Genomic DNA, 20,712 nt, shown 5'->3' with positions numbered 1-20,712 from the left:
AAAGGTAATGTCCATTGCTTAACATTTAAATAGCTGAAGATATTTTGGACTTCAATCTAAGATGTGAAAACACATCTAAATATATTTATAGTTTTTATGAATCTGAAGAAGACTTTCACTACTAGTTCTGTGACTGAATCCACATATTGTTGTGGGGACAGAACACATATGACACTCTAGCTAACTCATTCCAGCCATTTTTAATTTTGTTATTTGAGATCTAACTCGTCATATTTTTTCTTGCTTGAACAGTGCACTTTCACTGTTCAAGCACTGCCATCATGGATGAGGAGCATCCTCTTCTTTCATCAGAATGGTCTAGTATATAGAACCGATTAGGAAACCTCTCTCCTTCATGGTAGAAATTATTTTCTGCTCTTAGTTTTCCATCATCCTAGCACATCCCCTCTGGTAAGTATTGCCTAGGTCAGTGATAGCGAACCTTTTAGAGAACGAGTGCCCAAAACCCACCCCACCCCCCAACCCCGCTCCGCTCCCCGCTCTGCCCCCGCCCGCCCGCAGGGCCACCCACTGCCTCCACAGCCTGCTGCAGCAGATCTCCCAGGCGGCCCTGCAGCGCCATGGCAGCCATGCCCTCCACCCATGCCCCACAGCATTATCTGCGCATGATGGGGCATGAAGGTGGAGTCTTGTCCCAGCTGCCCGGCTGCTATGTGCTTGGCTATGTGCTTGGGCTGCACTGGGAGGTGACTCTCCTCCAGGGGGGCTGCTAGTGAGGAGTGGGCCACGGGGGGAGGAGGGGCTGAGGCAACAGCATGCATGCCCACAGAGAGGGCTCTGAATGCCACCTCTGGCATGCGTGCTATAGGTTTGCCACCACTGGCCTAGGTTGTTTTTGTGGAATAATGATTTTATTAGCTTTTAAAAAGGATCTAAAATTGGATAGTCTATTAATTGGCCTTGACTGTTAATTCTTGTTTATAAGTTTTTATTGTAAATGGCCAAGAGATTTCAATAATCAACAATATAGTGAATCTAATAAATAAACACATTGCTTTTTGGATTGTTGTGTGGGACATTTTTAGTGCAAATGTTCACTACTGTACATAATAATAGATCTTTGTTTTATCTCTTATTTTCTTCTATAACCATGCACTTGCAGAACTGTGCAGTTATGCTTAGCTTATGCACAATTCTCCTTCCCTTTTTATATTTTCTAATTTAATAATAAAACTAGAGATTTAATTAGCCTAATATAGATTAGTTTTTAAACAATATCTGAAACATTTGAAATGCAAATGACAAAATACTTGAGTGGTTAATTGAATTCAAATAATGATTGCAATATATATATATTTTACACTTCTTGTTTAGGTACTTTGGTGAAACAGATAAGTCATAGTAAAACTAAATGTTTTGTTTCTGAATGATCACTATCTGCCTGAGACAAACCAAAGGTTTATGGTTGAAAATGCCATGAGATTGGTTGTTGTGCACCTGCTATTTTATATCTTATTGACATCTGAAGAGTAAAAAAATACCTTTCTACCTGAACAGAAGATTACATTTATTTCCTTGATGAGTTGACCCCCGCACTCTAGCCGCAATGAGTAGGAGAGAAGAAAAAATAATCTCAGGTTCATAGACTTCATGCTTGGCTAAGCCCACAAAGTTCCATTTCCTGCCCTTTTCATTGCTCCGACTAACAAAAGTCTTCTCTTTCTGTTCTTTGAAGTGGAAAAGCCAAGTAACTGTTCGTTTTAATTATAAAGAAAACCCTTATTGTTCCTACTTTATTACTTATGGCTAACTACATTAGGAGAAGTTTGGTCACTGACTTATATTACTGTTTTTTTTTCCTTTCTGAGTTAGTTACCATGACTAGAAGGATACTAAGCATACAGAATCATACATCTTTTTTGGTGTCTGTGTCATATATTATTTAAGTCTGACTGCTTACAAAATTGCACAAGCATTGGTACTTCTCCACTGGTTCACTCTTAGCACTGCTGTTGGATATGAATAAATATGATCAATGGTAAACAAAATAAAAGATTGAAAAATGCAAATGAGAAGATGTCACAAGGATAATGGACTTAAGTTATAGTAGAGACCATTTTAATAGTAGGAGAAACTACTTGATAGTGATGATGATGATGATGATGATGATGATGATGATGATGATGATGATAATCAAATTAACAATATATTCCATTTTGCACTGCTTTTCCTCCTGAAGATGCCTGGAACAAAACAATGAAATATTCCTGAGCTTAAAAACAATGCCTAAATGAAATAATTGGCAAGCCAAAGCAACCTATCCTAAAATTAAGGCACTGTATTGCAAGATCATAAGAATTAAATGTTTTTAAAGGCTGTCTAAAAGCAATTGCTTCCCAGATTACTTTGGAATCATCTGGATAAACAAGACATAGTCAGCTGTGTTTAAAACAACATTATGTGAAGATAACTGCATTTGTTAGAAATGTTGCGCTAAACAGGTTAGTTGTGACCACTATATCATGGGGCATGTTCAGGGTCTTCACTACTGTATAAAATTATGGAATTAAGGGAGCCAATCTAAACTATGATCTAGGCCTCACAGAACATTGGAATCTTTAGCAGCTATTGTGCAACCATACGCTGTTGGGATCGTTTTGTGCTTGCTCCAATTTCCCTCATCAACCAAAGCATTAGACTAGTCCATGAGTCATAAAAGGGCTGAGTTTGAAGACCCTTGAGCTAGACAGTGTCTTCATATGACATAACAGTACAGACACCCCATTTCAGATCTGAACACTGAAAACATAGATCCATGCTTCTAGAAGCTGCAACATTGTTCAATCATTTTAATGGAAACCACATTTGAATATGACATCCATAGTTGAAAGGACATTACATTAATCTTCTGAGCAGGAGAGTTGCTTTTTAAATGGCACTCATGTGATTCTATAAGAAATTGTCTGTGAAGAGTGCAGCTCTTTGAACTTGTAATCCTCAGTAGTTTAGAAAAGCATAATTTTTATATGTTTTTGTAGGAAAAGCAAGACATAGAGAGAGTCTTAAAAATAAAAGACTGTTTCTCTCATTCCTTCTACGATGACATGATTGTGGGTAAAAATGTCATGTTGTTGTAACATTCCCAGCACTGTCATTCCTCAACTGTCTTTAACTGACAGTTCGATGAAAAATGTTGTGTGTTCCCATTGCTTTTTTAAAAAAAAGCAGAATCTAAATAACAGGCTGCAATGGCATTTCCCCCTCAATGTTAATCCATCATTATCATCTGAAGCCAACTACTTTGAAGACTGGAGACGGTCCATATTTCAATTTAAATGATGCCAAGCAGGTATCAGCTTGACAATCTCTGCTCTACCATGTTTGAAGGGGGCTGACAAAATGTGTGGCTTGTTTCTAGATAATTTCCTGTCCTGCTCCCCTGACTTGTATTCAGATGGCCTTTCTCCAAATAGTCAAATCTGTTTGCAGAAACACTTATTATTACAGCTGGTATATAGCCATGCATTCCTTCGATAAGATTTTACAATGTTCCCTGTGAGGGATATATTAATCAATAGTTGTAATAAACATTGAAATGTAGTTCTCAAGGGGCATCAAAGACCCCAATCACCAATCTTCAGATGGGAGATAGGACATGTACCCCCTGTCTATCCAAAGGTCTTTTCCAAAAGGCAACTGGACTTTCTTAGTTTTTTCCTTGAAAACATTTCATTTCTCATCCAAGAAGAAGCTTGAAAACCAAGAAAACCCAGTTGCCTTTTGGAAAAACATATTTGGATAACCATGACCTGGATAATTGAGAATTTCCATAGACATTTACCTCTTGTCTACAACATTTTAAGTAAATGTCCAATCTTTTTCATCTAAACCTCCAATGGCTAGTTACACAAGGGAAGGAATCAGAATCTGTGTTGTAGAGTAGGAATAATCTCCAAATGGGAACCTGGCTGTCCTCAAAAGTCCAGTGCTATTTGTGAGGGAATGCTGTATAGGAATGCATCCATATTGTGACATTTTGATGGAGGCATTCCAAGTTGTCATTCTCTTTCCATTTTTCTTCACCAAGTGACACCTAACGTTCTGACTATGACTATGCTCGTTTTTTAAAATATTTTTATCCTTTAGCCCCTCTCCCCCAGTCTCATCCCCTTTGTATAGTATTTCTGAAAAGCTGGAACTCCACTGGCTATGCTGATACCTTTCTTGTGATTTTCAGTGGGCCCATTTTGATACCACTTGAATCTGATGTTACATGGAATAGTAGAGTCCAATAAATCTTTTTCTATACGAAAACCAACTGGTTTTGTTAATAGTTGCATCACTTAGACTCCAGCCAGGTTCTCATGTCTTCCAGAAGCAGCAAAGCATATTGAACATCATGTCCATAGATGCTGACATTATAGCTGATAGATACACATTTTTAGAAGGCATGCTGTATTTTGGAAGTGAACTCAGTAATATTCTTCTCTTTCTAAAATGGAAAATCTTAACATGCCATTTTAAATGTTAATGTTTAATATAAATATTCTTTTTGGAAAATAGTCTGGATGAAATTTAATGTAGTGCAAATAAATGTGTGCTAATCAGGACTTCTTCCTCTTCCATTGTGACCTTTTCTGGTGTGGAACTAGTTCGCCTCTTATGATGCACCCTGGATAGGCATGTGAACATGACTAACTAAAAGGATTAGCACCAAATAACTACTATGTACCAACATTGTAATCTCCTGGCTAATTGTACCATCGTCATATGCTAAATAAAATAAATAAATAAATGTGACTTTCTTTATACAAAGTGTCCCTTCATCTTGTCATTCATGTCTTTTCTAACTTAGTATGCACCTATATTCATATGTTTTCTCTTTATGAACAGCATCATAAATACAGTTGCTAAAATTTGGGATTGTCAAGTTTATTCAGACCTCACAGATCAAGAGATGGTTTGAATTTCTTTTTTAAAAAGTAACTATGGTAACAATAATGCCCAGTTTTTATGAAGATTTGAGTCTGTTTCATGTGAAAAGCAAAACTATCTTTTTTTTTTGTTTCCATACAGTTTGATCTTAATAATTAAAAATAATCTGGAGAGGAATTATTGAAGAGCCATCTCTTTGTTCCACTGCTGTCATACATGGAGCCATCTTCAGTCCATCATTTCTTCCTCTGGAAGTTGACATTAATCTAACTACTGAGACTCATTGTGAATCCCTTTTTTCTGGGTTTTAGTTGGCTGAAGAACTAGTGTGATACAGGTGACTGAAAGAGAGCAAATATCTTTAATCATCAAAAATAAGCAAAAGAGAATCTGGAGAAACACTTAGAAATCTGATCAACATTGATTCAAGGAAATATCATAGAGAAATTGGTTTGTGAGTATATTGAAGAACTATTGAATATTTAACAGAAGTCAGTCTTGTCAATAAAAGGTTTTGCTAGACTAATCTTGGCTTCTTATCAGGTAACTTCCTGGTATTGTGGTAATTGTGATAATGATACAGATGTAGATCTCTTGATTATAGCAAAACTTTTGACAAAGTGCCCATAACATTTTGATTGTGATCTTGAAGGGGGGCTTTTAATGGATTCTCTTCAAAGTGCAGTATAGTATTGAGGCAAGGGGCAGAAATTTCAATTCTGAACTCTGTAATCTTTGGTAATTTAGGAATCATCTGAATGGTGAGGTAGAGGAAACGTTTATGAAATTCGTAAATGATACAAAATTGAATTTACCACTTAAGACGCTGAAAGCCAAAATACAATTCAAAATGCTTTCACAGGCTGAATGCATGGGCTGAAAGCAACAGAATGAAATTTAGTATGAATATAAAATTCTCCCTAAGAAACAGAAGCCATATATATAAATATAGAATAGAGGATACCAGGTACAGCAATGACACTTGTGAAGAAATTCTTAAAATAGTAGTTTTTTGCAAACTAAGTATAAATCAGCACCATGAAAGAAAGAATCAAACAGGATCAGATGTAATTAAATATAAATTTAATATAAATATAATTTCTGGGAATCGCGGGAAGTAATATTTTCCCTTTATTCTACATTGATCAGTGCCCAGTTCTCAGTATTACAGTATTACACTTGAACAAATCCAACAAGATTCTAGGGTCAGCAAAAAGGATGATCAGAGAAGCAGTCCAGAAAGAGTGAGAAAGGTTTAAGCTTGAGAAGAAGAGACTGAAAGAACTTGCAGTACGGCTTTTTCAGGTACAAAGGAACTGTTCTAATGAAGATCCAAAGTGCAGATCATGGAACAATGGATGTCAATTCCAGAAAAGCTCATTGTAACTGAATATTACGAAACATTTTTTTAAAACAATAAGAGCATTTTAGCAGTGGAACTAATTATCCAGAGGAAGTGGATGTGTTCAAGCAGAGGCAGTTGTGGATGCCTTAATTTAGATTCCTGAACGAACTGAATAGGGGGGGTTAGATTTAGTAATCTAACTAGCCCCTTTCAGTTGACTAGATCTGGTTCTAATATGCTGCTTGTAGGACAAACCTTTTATTATTACATTTTTCTTCAGTAAAGAAAAGAGGCTTGTTCTGAAGATGAAGAATAGAGGAACAGGAGAAAGATCAGAGCAAAAGAACTAGTGGTTAAAAAAAATAACCCATGTGTAAAAAAAAAAGGTGATTAAAAAGTTGCTGCAGCAAAAGCTTTACAAGTTTCAACTCCCGTTGTGGGGCTGGGTTGCTGTGGATTCACTTGAGCACTAAGCTCAGGCAGCAGAATATTTTCCAATGGCCGCAAGAATTAGGCATACAGAAACTGCACCCATTAAACAGGAAATGCATTTTTTCTGGTTTATCACAAGGTGGCAGAGTTCAACAGGATTATATCAAAACAATTGCTACCAAATCACTTCCATGTTACACAAACATGGATTTTAGCCACCTTCATAAGCATTTATTACTGTCGATTTTTTTTTAAAAAAGCATTGTTAATATCCTTTTCTTCCGACCGCAATTCATGGTAGGATTGCTAGGTTCTAATCTGATTTTAAAAATGCACATTCTACGGTAGGATTTGGAAATAAAGTTTATGCACATGGGAAAGTAGGCCAGGGGAGATTTAATAGTGGGCTGGGCCATCTATCTCAGTCTGCAAATGCAGTTATGTGAATTAAGCAAGAAGTTTGAAATTAAGGGAAGAACTATAAATAAATAGTTCATAATTTAAAGTGTTTTGACACACATATCCCACACACATTTGCTTAATCCACACACAGGCGGAAGGGATTATCTATGCAAACTAGAAAAGGCCTTATGCTAAAACAGTTTTATGTATAACTATTTTTATTTTACCAGCTAGATTAGAATTAGGTGATTTTCTTCTGCTGGCATGGAAATGCTGAGAATAAGCAGAAAATCCATAAACCAATCAGTGCTCCACCCAGCGAAGGTAATAGGAGGATTAAAGAAAATGGCTTAAATTACAGATATCTGTGCTTCCAGAGTAACAAAATCCTCTGCACATACTCTGCACATAATAGAAAGAAAACAACATTTTTATTTTATGTATTATTTTATTTGTTAAATTTATTTGCCACTTATCTCACCCTGGGGCTACTTACAACAATAAAAAGGAAGAAATAAAAATGTGTAGACCAAAGAGAAGTAAAATAATAGAACAATAAATAGACAATGAAAAAGAAAACAACAAGAATACATCAATATGATAACAAAACGTTGGATGAGTGGATAGCAGAGAGCAAGGGTGGTGGTGGTGGTGGTGGAGGGGAGAGAATGTCTGCCATCAATCCAGCAGCCACCTCCACCGTGGAATTCCCTCATTTGGTCCTCAAGCCAACTGGCAGAGCCTGGTCTTCAGGCTTCTGCAGAAGGATAGGAAGGTGGGGGCAGAACTTACCCTAAAAGGCAGGATGTTCCAAGGGGTGGGTGCTGCGGCAGAGATCGCAATATCGTTTTTGGATCGCAAGAGTCAGAATTCTTTGACCGATGGGATTCGCAGTAGGTCGTCTCTGCCAGCATGAGTGGGACGGGCTTGACCTCACTCTCCCATGCCCACGTTTTCAGTACATGATGTATGTCTATGGAAATCCTCAATCATTCAGATCATGGTTGTCCCAAAGGTGCTTTTCAAAAGGCAATGGGACTTTCTTGGTTTTTCTTTGAAAACATTTCACTTCTCATCCAAGAAGACTTTTCAGTTCAGAACTGAAACATTTTCAATTGCCTTTTGAAAAGCACCTCTGGGACATACATGATGTATGATTTTAGCTGCTTGCTAAATCTCTCCTCATGAGAGGAATATAGCTTCAACAGTGTCATTTTTTGCTACAAGTAGTCTCTGATTAATGACTGCTCTGTTTAGTAACTGTTTGAACTTACAATGGCACTGAAAAAGGAACTTTATAACTGGTCGTACTTATGACCATCACAGCATCCTTGCAGTCATATGATGTCATTTGGGTGCTTTGCAAGTGGTGCACTTTTATCATTGTTGCAGTGTTCAGGGGTCATGTGACCACCATTTGTGACTTTCATAGCCAGCTTTCAACAAGCAAAGTCAATGGAGAAGCTGGCAGTAAGTCACAAGTTGCAGTCACATGATGTTACGCTTAACAACTGCTTAGCAATGGAATTGTTGGTCTCAGTTATGATTATTAAATGAGGATTACCTTCATTTTTTTAAAGGCCATTCTTAGCTATGAAACCAAAGAGGTAGCATCTCAGCAGGAGATCATGCTGATGCAAAATGTCAAATGGCTGCATAGGATTTAATCTGAGCAACTATCTTGAAATGGAATTTGTCTGGAAGTGCTTTATAACTAAAAATACAACCAATGTAGCTGGATAAAGGTCTCTCTAATAAATGGAAAGTTTAAGAATAATAAGAGAAAGCAGAATATCAGGAAACAGCCTAAATGTCTAAGGATAGGGTCAGGAAAGTTAAGGTTCAGAATAAGCGAAACCTTGCAATGAATGCCAAAACAAAACAAAAAAGGATTTTAAGAATATGTGCAGAAAAGTCAAGGAAATGTTCATTCTTCTAATTGGAGATGGCAAAATGGTAACAGACAACTGGGAGAAGGTTGAACTGCTTAATTCTGGATCTGGATTTCTCAAAAGTTCAGTAATTCAGAGCACTGTAAAGAGAAATCACAGTAAAAACTCCATTACGGTTTCAAAATCACTTTAGTTTAGCTACAAAAATCACACTGGACTATTTTGATCAAGTGTAGAATCTTTTGTTGTCCTTGCTGCTTTCTTTCAACAATGTAGGAATTAACTTTCTTTAATTTAAAGACATTGTATGAGTAAAGGACTCTGTATCTATGTGTGAGGCATAGAAGAGAGTTAATGCTTTCATCAGCATTGACTAACGTTAAGTCAGTGTTTCTCAACCTTGACAATTTTAAGGCATGTGGACTTCAACTCCCAGAATTCCACAGCCAGCATTGCTGGCTGTGGAATTCTGGGAGTTGAAGTCCACATGCCTTAAAATTGTCAAGGTTGAGAAACACTGCGTTAAGTGCTATTGGGCAATTCCGATAGCCCATTGGATCAGTGTTACTATAACCAGCTTTTTAGGGACATAGCTGAAGAATGGCTCCAGATCAGGTTCACCAAGAAGTAAAAGAAAATAAATATGCTCTTATCAGCCTGAAATGGGAGCCCTGGTGGGGCAGTGTTTAAAGTGCACTATTTCAGGCAAATTCTGCCCACAGCCTGGAGTTTGATCTGGATGGGACTTAAGGTCATCTAACCCTTCCATCTTTCAGAGGTTGATAAAATGAGGGCCCTGTTTGTTGGGGGAACATGGAGCAGTATATAAGCCTAAATGCTATTGCTAAATAACTGTCATTCTAATCCCAGCTGTGGTCATCTGAGTTCACCTCTGATGTAATAAGTGGCAAGCATAAGAGATTTACACACCTGGCAGCTGCCATTGGCTGCTTCCATTTTAAGAGGGAAAACAATATTTTAACTTCAGTACAGATAACATAAGAATATAAACAGTGCCCTAGTACATCAGATGCATGCTTATCTAGTCCAGCAGTCTGCTCTCACCGTGGCCAACCAACTACACAAGGAAGCCTAATAGTCTCTTGCAGCTGGCCTTCAGAAGTAGTCATTTTGCTATCAAGATTAATAAACACTGAATATTAAGAATGTCTTAAGCTTGTTCTCTTTATGAGCTGGAGAAACAACACAAAGAAGATATTGCACAAAGAGGTGCAAATGGAGAAAAGCAATTTGATTCTGCACCTAAATCCAGATACAGCAGCATACCACATTTTGAGTGGTCTAGGTGCTTAACATTATATTAGTGTATCCATAATTCACATGCACTATTCCTAATTTACATTAAGAGTTTATGCACTTAATCTAATTTTTTTTTAAAAAAGCAGAGGATTAGCTACATGCTACAAGATGAATATTATGTGCTACCTGACTTGCAACAATGCAGTCTTATGCCTATTTACCTTGGAGTAAGCCATATTAAATTCAAAGTGATTATTTTCTGAATAGAAAAGAATTGAATTGCATTGTTAGAGTGGATTTGCAAAATTTCTAGGTTAGTGTGATTCACTAGTTTTTTGGCTCATTGTGCTCTATAAACTCAGTCTGTGTGTTTAGTTTATAATTCATTATGCTACACAAACTAAGGCAATAAGCTTAATTCTTTAGCTGGTTCAGTTAACCATTCATTCTGAAAGGGTTGAAATTTGAATATTCCCCTCTGAACTATTACCCACTATACAGCTCACAGTTTAAAACAATCCAGTTTCTCTATTGTGAATCCATTGGGAAAGAAGTTGAATATTACAAATATTGAAACAAGATGAGAAATTGATTTTGTTTGGTGACCCAGAAGTGAGAAAACTGTTTTTCATTTCTGTAATAACTCACATAATACATTGCTGTATTTGTAAGTTAAGATGCCAGAACAGTTGACATCCTCTTACTGATAAAAAAAATGTTCAGAATCAAAATAACTAAACCACAGCTTCATAAATAGTCCATCTTTGCTCAACTCAAAATTATTTGCAATGAAAATATGTAACGCATCTCTAAATGGGTCACTTCACAGAGCCACAAGGGACAAAGGTGGAATTTACACTCATGTTTTCTTAATAACTGATTGATCTTACAATTCAATGCATTGACCCTTGTTAGAAGATAAAGATGGTCTTCTACATTCTAGGTGGAAAGTGTATGAAAAGTGTAGCCACAGGGTGTAACAAACTTAATAGGAATCACATGAATTTCATCTTGAAAAATCTATTAGTTGTCTGACATTACAGCAGCTTTGAATATTTGAGGCTAGGGAGATAGAAAATTTTATCAAGCCCTTCTTTTCACTTATATTAACATTTCCAGTAAGATTATTACTGTTGAATGCTGCAGGAGAGCATTTGCTATTTTTCCACCCTGTTTGAAACATAGTGGGTGGGCGCGTTTTTGAGACAGCATAACTTTCCAACTACATGTCCCATGTTAACTGGAAGATCACAAGTTCCTTGGGGACGGTAGCATCTATTCAGAATGTTGCTTTTTCCCCCTTCTAATATTAAATTTGATAGATTCTCACAAAATGTTAATAAGGTAGGTAGATGCAGAGAAATAAATTTATATAAGTAGCTCCAGCCAAGCTGGATCTTGAAAAAGATCATGGAGAGCCAGTTTGCTCTAGTGGTTAAGGCACCACTAGATAGAAACCTGGAGACTGTGAGTTCTAAGCCAACTGGATGACTTTGGGCCAGACACTCTGTCTCAACCCTACTCACCTAACATGGTTGTTGTTATGGGGAAAATAAAAAGAGGAAGGAATATTAGGTATCTTTACCACCTTGAATTAATTATAAAAGCAATAAAGGTAGGATATAAATAAATAAAGTTAGCTTAATTATTTTTCTTAGACTAATATAGACCTTTGGAGCTCTAGGTTTCAGTAAGAATGTTGGGTCAGTCAAGTAGATCTCTGCCTATCTCTTCTTCCAGAGTTTGGGCATTTGTAATAAGTTATTTATTCAATTTATTTTGGCCTTTGTTTCTTGGCTATAAATCAAATGCAGATGCAGATGTAGTTAGAGAGATAGATAGATAGCTAGTATTGGTGTTAGGCTGATCCTTTGCTCTGATTTGATTGGACCCCATTAATGAAGGGGATAGGGCAAGTCAAAGATCAGCCAAAGATGAAAGGCTGGGAGAAATGAATTCCATCTTGTTTTTTCTGTTTTGTTTTTAAATATTTAAAGTTGCCCCTTCTGTGTGCTATAAGCTGCAAAGGGTCACCAATGCTTCATTTTTTAAAAAATGCTGTCATTTTGTGAGCCAGGAACATTATAAGGTTATATGACAACCCATTAATGAATGAAGGGTAATCTCATTTTGAAATAGTTATTGGAAACTGAGTTTCCTCACAAACAATACAGAAAGTTGTTCACGCATACAATTGGCGATTCCTGTGAATCTTGGCCATTATTTATATAGAACTATATATGTGTGCATTTGAGGAAGATTATATTTTACATTTACAGGTACTGTACTGTATATAGACAAAAACACTTACATAACAATGTATATTCTTTATCTACATTTAATATATTTATGTCCTTCATCTAAAGCTTATACTGCAGCAAATTTTCTCTCCTTTCCACTTGTTTTTCAGAAAGATGGCCTCTTTAAAGTGTAAAGATCTTGTGCTGGGGATAGTAAGAATGTGGGGAATTTCCCAGGCACAGCCAGAAGAAATAGATACCCAAGATATGGTTTAGTGTTACAAATGATAAGGTGGATCTATAGATATTTGTTCAGAGTGTTAACATAAATAAGTTAACATAGAATTTATTTCCGAATTTTGTGTTTCAATACACACTCATGTTTATTGGTAGTTTCCCTTAGTGGACAAAATACACCAGAGAGAGAAAAAATTATATTGATATTGAAAAGAAAGGGTTTTGCTCAGATCAGGAGTGCCTGCAGAGAGAGTTAAAAAAAAAAAGAAGGTCAAGATGGTATCCATGAGCAAATAATTGATGCTTTGTACACATGTAGAAAGGGGCTGGGGGAGGATTGTGTGCTGTGGCTGACACTTTGACTTCTTTTGACTCCTCCGCAGATGCCCCTAACTCATGAACATTTTGCCTTTGAGCCTTTCAAATTATTATAAGGGGGTTGGTGATAAAAGTTATATAATAAAAGTGTTTCCCCAAAAGCCTCCTATGTTCCCTCATTGTGATGGTGGCAGGAGCAATGTGGTCAGAAGGCACTTAGTATGCTAATAAAGACTTAAAGACATCTAGTTTGAATGTTGGTGTTGGAGAAGATAATGGATATAATGGATAGCCAAGAAAACAAACAAATGGATAATCAGCAAATCAACTCAGAGTTCTCCCCCTTAAGGCACAAATGATCAGCCCCAAATTATCCTGTTTCAGGCACACTGTGTGAAGTCCTAGCTCTCTAGATAATATTTTAATTCTGGGAAAAGTGAAAGGAATGAAAAGTGAAGGAAGACCACTACCAAGGTGAATGGACTCAGTTACAGCAGCAAAGGGTGCACCCTTAGGAGATAGACTTATGAAATCCTTGGAAAAGATGTTGTGGCTTATCTATACCTGCAAATGTCAGAATCATGCAGATGATGGCTGATTTTCTCTTTGATGCTCTAAGGAAGTAAAATTGGACCTTGAAGAAGCAGAATGGAGAGAGTATTGGTAGTTTTGAATTTTGGTATTAGAGAAAACTCTAGGAAATACCATGGATAGAGAAGAAAACAAATATAGCATTGAATTAATCAATCTGGGGTTCTTATTTGAGACACAAATGACAGCTCAATTTTTTATATTTTGGATACATTATGTGAGGGACCACCTCCCTTGAGAGGCTCATAATTCTGGGAAAGATGAAAGGGAAGAGAAGAAGAGGACAACAAGATGAACAGATTCAATTACAGGGATGATGGGAGCCTAATTGGAAGATCTGAAGAGTCAGATTGGGACTGATCGACCTGGAGAAGTTCTGTTTTTGAGTTGCTAAGAGTCAGCACTGATTTAATGGCACATAATCAAATGCAAGAGTATTTTTAAAAGCATCAGAAAATCCCACTTCATTTGGAAATGCAGCATTTGTTTTTTTTAAAAAAATAATCTAACAACCTCAACGTTCCAGTTTGCATTTCTATTTGTGGCATTCCCCCCTCAGTTCATTCTTTTGGAAAACTGGCTTCAGACCAATGATTGAAACATCAAAAATTATTTAAGGAATTCTTCTGGAACAAAATTTTTGAAAGGAGATTACAACATGAAAAATATTTGTATTAGTGTTTGCTTTTTCACTGCTTAAACATCAAGTTTGGACTTTATTTAGCCTAGCATTAACTGATGACTATTTGTAAAGGCTAGTGATTGTTTACCCTAGGCCAATAATAAGGCTCAATGTTTATAGGAAAGTAGCTGTGTATATTTTGGTCTTCTCTCTATCTTTCAGAGAAGCCTTAAAAAGTTTTTTCTACCTACTTCATTTCGGAAGAGAAATCAGTATTAAACGAAGCTAGGAACTAAGCAATTAAGCTCTACAGTATAAAGCATCTTTGTTCTTTCTTTCACACACATATATAGAACACACAAAATCCTAAAGCTTACATTATACACCTAAATGTGTTAATTCTATTAGCAGCCTAACTGAAGAGTGACTGAGAAATGATGTTGAATGAAACTTCATGACAGATGAAGCAATATGTTTGGGACACAAGCCAAGTTTTGAGAGGCTGTGTTAGGATTTGTGGGGGTGGTCATGGATGGGGTGGTGGAGAAGGAACAACAGGAGGGCAGGAATGGGACATCATCTCTTCTAATTTAGAAATGGAACAGGGAAAATGACCATTCCTGACAACTTTAAATGTATTTATATTGCTATACTGCTAGCATCACTGGAACAGTTTCTCCTTTTATTCACTGATTTGTTTAAGTTACAAAATTCCCTATAATCACCCCTAATGGTAATGATATAACTCAAATCTCCATATCTTCTCAGAATACCCTAACAATAATACCCTTCAGTACAGACAGATCACATATTCATCCAGATATCATCCCATATTTGTGTAATTTTGTACTTATTTAACCAGCAAGAATGTGTAAAATGTTTCACTCTCAAAATGTTTGGGTATGAAAACAGTTATAAATGTTGTGAGAGTGAAACGAAACACATTAGTTTCAAGAACGTTGCCTGAAACTGGAAGAAAACCAGGTGTGAAATAAATCTTGTATATTTCAAAAAAGTGTTGTTTTGACTCTTTGCTTGCTCTGAGCATTACAACTGGGCTCTTGTTTTGTGCTTGTGATCTGCTGCCTTTTCCTAAACCCTTTCCAGCCTAGCCAGTACAGCAGCCAGGGCTAGTCTTATTGGTAGTACTATTAGTTTACATTGGATAGTGTGAAGTTGGAATGGAGCGTTGAGAGAAAAGTAGCAGTTAAGCAGAAGGCCAGAAAGAAAAAGAAGGCTGCCACTCACAGCTGCAGGCTTGCTGGCCCACCAGAAGTGTTAATACTTCCTTTTATTTCAGTCAATGAAGAAATGAGGATTCATGGAGCACATGTGGTAGATCCTTTATAGATTATGCTGACCTTTATTTAACAGGCTGATAATGCAAAGTCTTTGTATGTGTCTCCTCAGGTCCTACTGCATTGTCTCTTCATGGCAAGGGGGTATTTTAGGAGTGGATGAACCAAGGATACTGCGAGAGTATGCCAAGGCTATATAAGCCTAAAAGGATAATCAAAGCATGAAAGTCACCCCAGCTACCCAGCTAAAATAAACAGGCTCTTACACTGGGCAACAGAAATATTAGAAGATGCTGGAAGCGGATGATCATTTTGTCATTAGACAATGGCAAAGGCATCTGTCATGCTGTGGAGGGGGGCAGGCAATGATAAACCACATGGATAGACAATATAAAGTGATTAATGTGCTAGTGAGGAAATTCTGACAATTTATCAGAATACTACTGAAATGATATTTATGGCATGACTAAATTAAAATTTTTGAAATGGCTAGTTGTTGATGTTGTCACACAAGAAAGAAAATTCCAAGCTGCAAAAACAGAATTATAGAGGGAATATAGAACATAAGCATGAAAATAGGAAAGCTTAACACAGTGAAAGAAGAAATTAATCTGCACATTTTGCAAATCTTAGTGGATGGAAATTGAATGAAAATATATACTAAAACTAGGAGTTGGGTACAATGCAATCAGTAATAAAAAACAATGAAACTTCATGGAAAATTGAATATGACAATTATACAAGCTTGGGCTCCAATCCCTGGTGCAAAAGAAAAGACGGTGGATGGTCTTTATAGTCAAGCTCAATATAAAATTGCAAGAAAGTACAATGAATATGTGTTGCTTGTGTTTGGAGTCTGGAATGCCTAAGTAGAAAATAGTAAGAAGGATAATATAGTAAATAGGAAAATAGAATATAGTAGAATATATGGTCTAGGAAACAAACAGACTTATCAAATTCTGTCAATCCAATAATATCTATGGGATTCTTGGTACTCTCTGAACTTGGTTGTTTCATTACCAAACTAGATAATATCATCAATATAATGAATTGTTTGGGAGAAAACTCAGAGACCACCAAGGACTGCACAGAAAATATTCTCTTCTATAATAATAATAAAATTGGAAGGGACCTTGGAGATCATCTAGTCCAACCCCCTGCTCAGGAAGGAACGCTATACCATTTTGAACAAATGGCTGTCCATTCTCTTCTTAAAAACTTCCAGTGTTGGAGCATTCACCACTTCTGGAGGCAGGTTGTTCCACTGGTTAATTGTTCTAACTGTCAGGAAGTTTCTCCTTAGTTATAGGTTGCTTCTCTCCTTAATTAGTTTCCATCCATTGCTTCTTGTCCTGCCTTCAGGCGCTTTGGAGAATAGCTTGACTCCCTCTTCTTTGTGGCAGCCCCTGAGATATTGGAACACTGCTATCATGTCCCCCCTCATCCTTCTCTTCATTAAACTAGACATACCCAATTCCAGCAACTGTTCCTTATATGTTTTAGCCTCCACTCCCCTAATCATCTTTGTTGCTCTTCTCTGTACTCTTTCTAGAGTCTCAACATCTTTTTTACACACACACACACACACGCACACACACACACACGCACACACACACACACACACACACACACATATACAGTATATATATATACTGAATATATATATTCAAAAACCAAAACACAGTTCACCGAGACTAAAGAATTTATTTAAAAACTTAGCTTTCGTCAACGTCTGCTGACATCGTCAAAGTTCTAGCCAGGATTGAGAACTCTGATGATGTCAGCAGACGCTGATGAAAGCTAAGTTTTTAAATAAATTCTTTAGTCTCGGTGAACTGTGTTTTAGTTTTTGAATATGAATATACCCGAGACTAATATCTTCAAAACTATTTTATCTATATCTATATCTATATCTATATCTATATCTATATCTATATCTATATCTATATCTATATCTATATCTATATCTATATCTATATCTATATCTATATCTATGTAGATCTTTGGTTATTCAGGTTTTCTCCCGCGTAAAATTGGAAGTCCCATTCGTCATCTTCAGGCTGGTGTTTTCAGCTTCGTGCTTCTAGGAGCAATGTGTGATCGCAGCTGTTTCTTCCTTTTAACTGCCAGTGGGGGTATGAACTGATTGGGTGGGAACTTGGCTGTGTTCTGATTGGGTGGAGGTGTGTTCTGATTGGTTAGGGGCTTGGCTGTGCTCTGATTGGATGGGGGGTTGGCTGTGCTCTGATTGGATGGGGGTGTGTTCTGTTTGGGTGGGGGCTTTGTTGTGCTCGGATTAGTCTGAGTTGCAGGGGGATTTGAGATGGAGAGCTGCATTGCTGTTGTTTGGCTTCGCGTTCGTGGTCGTGCCATCTTTGTCATCTTCAGGCATTCATAAATGTGACAATTGCAAAAAATGTTTCACTACAGAGAGCATTTTTTGGTTTGGAATATGTAGCAGATCTAAAATGTTCACAAACTTATGTTTTTCTGGGTTTAAGGACAATCAGTATTCAATACAAAGATGCAAGAGGAGGAACAAAAGTGATGATAAAGATTACTCTTTTTGTTTCTATTCCAAATTAAGTACCAGCCTGATAATCTTTTATTACAGGTAGCTTCAGGGCTGAATTGTATTTTTGAGGGGAGGGATCTATATTTTTACCTCCTTGGCTATCCTCTAAATGCAGGAGTGCAATAAAGAACCACTTTTTCATGCAATTTTAAGATGTTACCCCAACTGAACTGTGGTTAAGAAAGTTAAGGGATAGAGAATATTATTAGAAGGCTAGTCTTTTCTTGTATTTCCCCCCTTAGGTTGTAACACCAGAAGTGAATTGAAGTTGCTGTTAGATATATAATTAGATTCTGACATTTCTGGATAAGATTTATTATCATACCTTGTAATTAAAGCTGGGGACATATAGTATTGGCAGATTAAGCTGTAAATAGACTTCCTTTTCCTCCCCCTTCCTTTCCTTTCCCTTTCCCATAATAAATAGTTTGTACCTTAACTGTTTGAATCCCTCATGTTAAAAGATTAAAGGGAATTATTCATGAAGTAATTAGCATGGAGGATCTTCCTGACAATCATACCAGAGAGAAATGTGTATATATTGAGTTCGGTCATTCTTTACACCATACAATAGTCCAGTTTAGAGGAACAAAGTACCAGAAATGTTTCTTCATTCAATCAATGAAATAAGTAAAATATTGGACTGTTGCACTTCTTCTTTTTTGCCCAGAAACTGAGAAGACAGATAGTGATTAGCATCTTATGTACACATTTTGTTCATAGAACTTTCATAATCTTAAAAGCAATGTGTTGAGAGCAGAATGTGTGATTCATTTCCCTCTCCACACATTCAATTGACTGATTAGTATAGAAGTACTTAGATAATTTTAGACCCTTGATATAGTGCTCTTACAAAAGTTCCTCATTTACATGTGAGTGTGTATTAGTTCATGTTATTTAAACTAGTTCTCTTTTGCAAAATAAAGACCAGAATTTCTCCCTCAGGTCTTGTCCCAATGACACCAAGATTTTCATAGTCTTTGTTTAGATCCCGGTGGGGAACAATGGCCCTTTTATGACTTGTGGACTTCAACTCCCAGAATTGGCTCAGGAATTTTGGGAATTGAAGTCCACAAGTCATAAAGGGACTATAGTTCTCCACCTCTGGTTTATATAGTGGGCAAAGATATTCTAATGAAGGGATTGCATTAGAACTGGCCAAACCTGAATTGATTGGGTTGATCTATACCAGTCTATATTTTCTTGAGATGTAAGAGGTTTCATGAACTAGATCAGAATGACCAAAACTGAATTGAATCAAAATGATCAGAATTCAACCTGCAATGACTTTTACAAGACTTCACGTTCATTAGGACTAAATTTTGAAGTATGATAACTAGAATATTACATGAATATAATTTTAGCTACAGATTCCCAAAGGGTAAAAATATGGACCAAGTAGTGAAGACATTTACCAGTGGCAGAGATGAGTAAGCAAGGATTATATTCTACAAATAAAGCTATCAGAGTTTGAAAGCACTTTTGGTAAAGTACTGCCTGATCATCAAGTGGAGATGCGAAACAAGCAGAAATTTCCATGTACATTCCCCTCTTAATTAAAATTTGGGAACTTTTGAGTTAAGGGAAATAACTTGTGAATTCTCATAGTAATACTATAGCATTATAGTCACAAGTCTGCTTGGTTTATATGCCACAACTGATGATCATCAGATTAACAGTTCAGGGTAATCAGATCCAAACATTCCTTTGCGGTTAAACTGTTAAGCATTCCATCTGTCTTTTTACAATTCTTTGCAGCATGCTTTGCTACGGGAGCATCGAGCCAGTAATTTCACATTGCCACAGCTAAATTAGGTTTGTGGGTTTTAGAAAAACTTATGTTGCTACTGTTTCCATAAACACCTACTCTTTAGGGGAAAGGCTACAAACTGGGCCTGAACAACAAAACACCAGTTAGCACCATATTAGAATTAATTATTAGCTATATTAACTGCATACTAAAGCGTCTGCTGAGCTGCAAATTCCATCTTATAAGAAGGTCAGGATAAGCAAAATCAATGCTATCAACAATCAAGTATAGATTCACTCTAGGTGCAATTGTACATTACATCAGGGTAACTTTGATGTAATATCACAATGTTGCATTGTGGAATGTTCCTCCTCCGCCTCTTATGCCTTCTTCTAGAATACTCCATTCCATGCCTTTACTCAGTGTTGTTAATCATTGAGCTAATTTTAGTCTATTCTCCAGTGGATTTTTTGGGTCTTCCGTCCTGCTCCCTGGGAGGTGAATACTTGGTACTAAATACCTCCTATTTTCATAAGCCTACCAGTATTTTTATGTAGTTCACAACTTCTTCTTTTTTTATTAAAAGTTTTATAAAAATTACAATATAAACCCCCATACCCACCCCAAAACCCCCCTCCCTCTCTCCCACTTCCAAGAGCTGAACACAGGGTTACAAATATAACAATCATAATCTAACTAACATTAACCAACTATTTAAATAACCAAGTCCATAACGCACTTTAACTCCCTTTTAACATAAATTTAAACAAATTAAAATTAAACACAATAATAAACAAATTAACAACCTAATTGTTAAACAATACAATACTAATACTAAAAAAATAATAATAATA

This window comes from Protobothrops mucrosquamatus, unplaced genomic scaffold (genome assembly GCF_001527695.2).
Source record: "Protobothrops mucrosquamatus isolate PMUCROS unplaced genomic scaffold, P.Mucros_1.0 scaffold285, whole genome shotgun sequence".
Lineage (NCBI taxonomy): Eukaryota > Metazoa > Chordata > Lepidosauria > Squamata > Viperidae > Protobothrops > Protobothrops mucrosquamatus.
The sequence above is the reverse complement of the archived record's forward strand: the minus strand, read 5'-3'. Positions refer to the sequence as shown.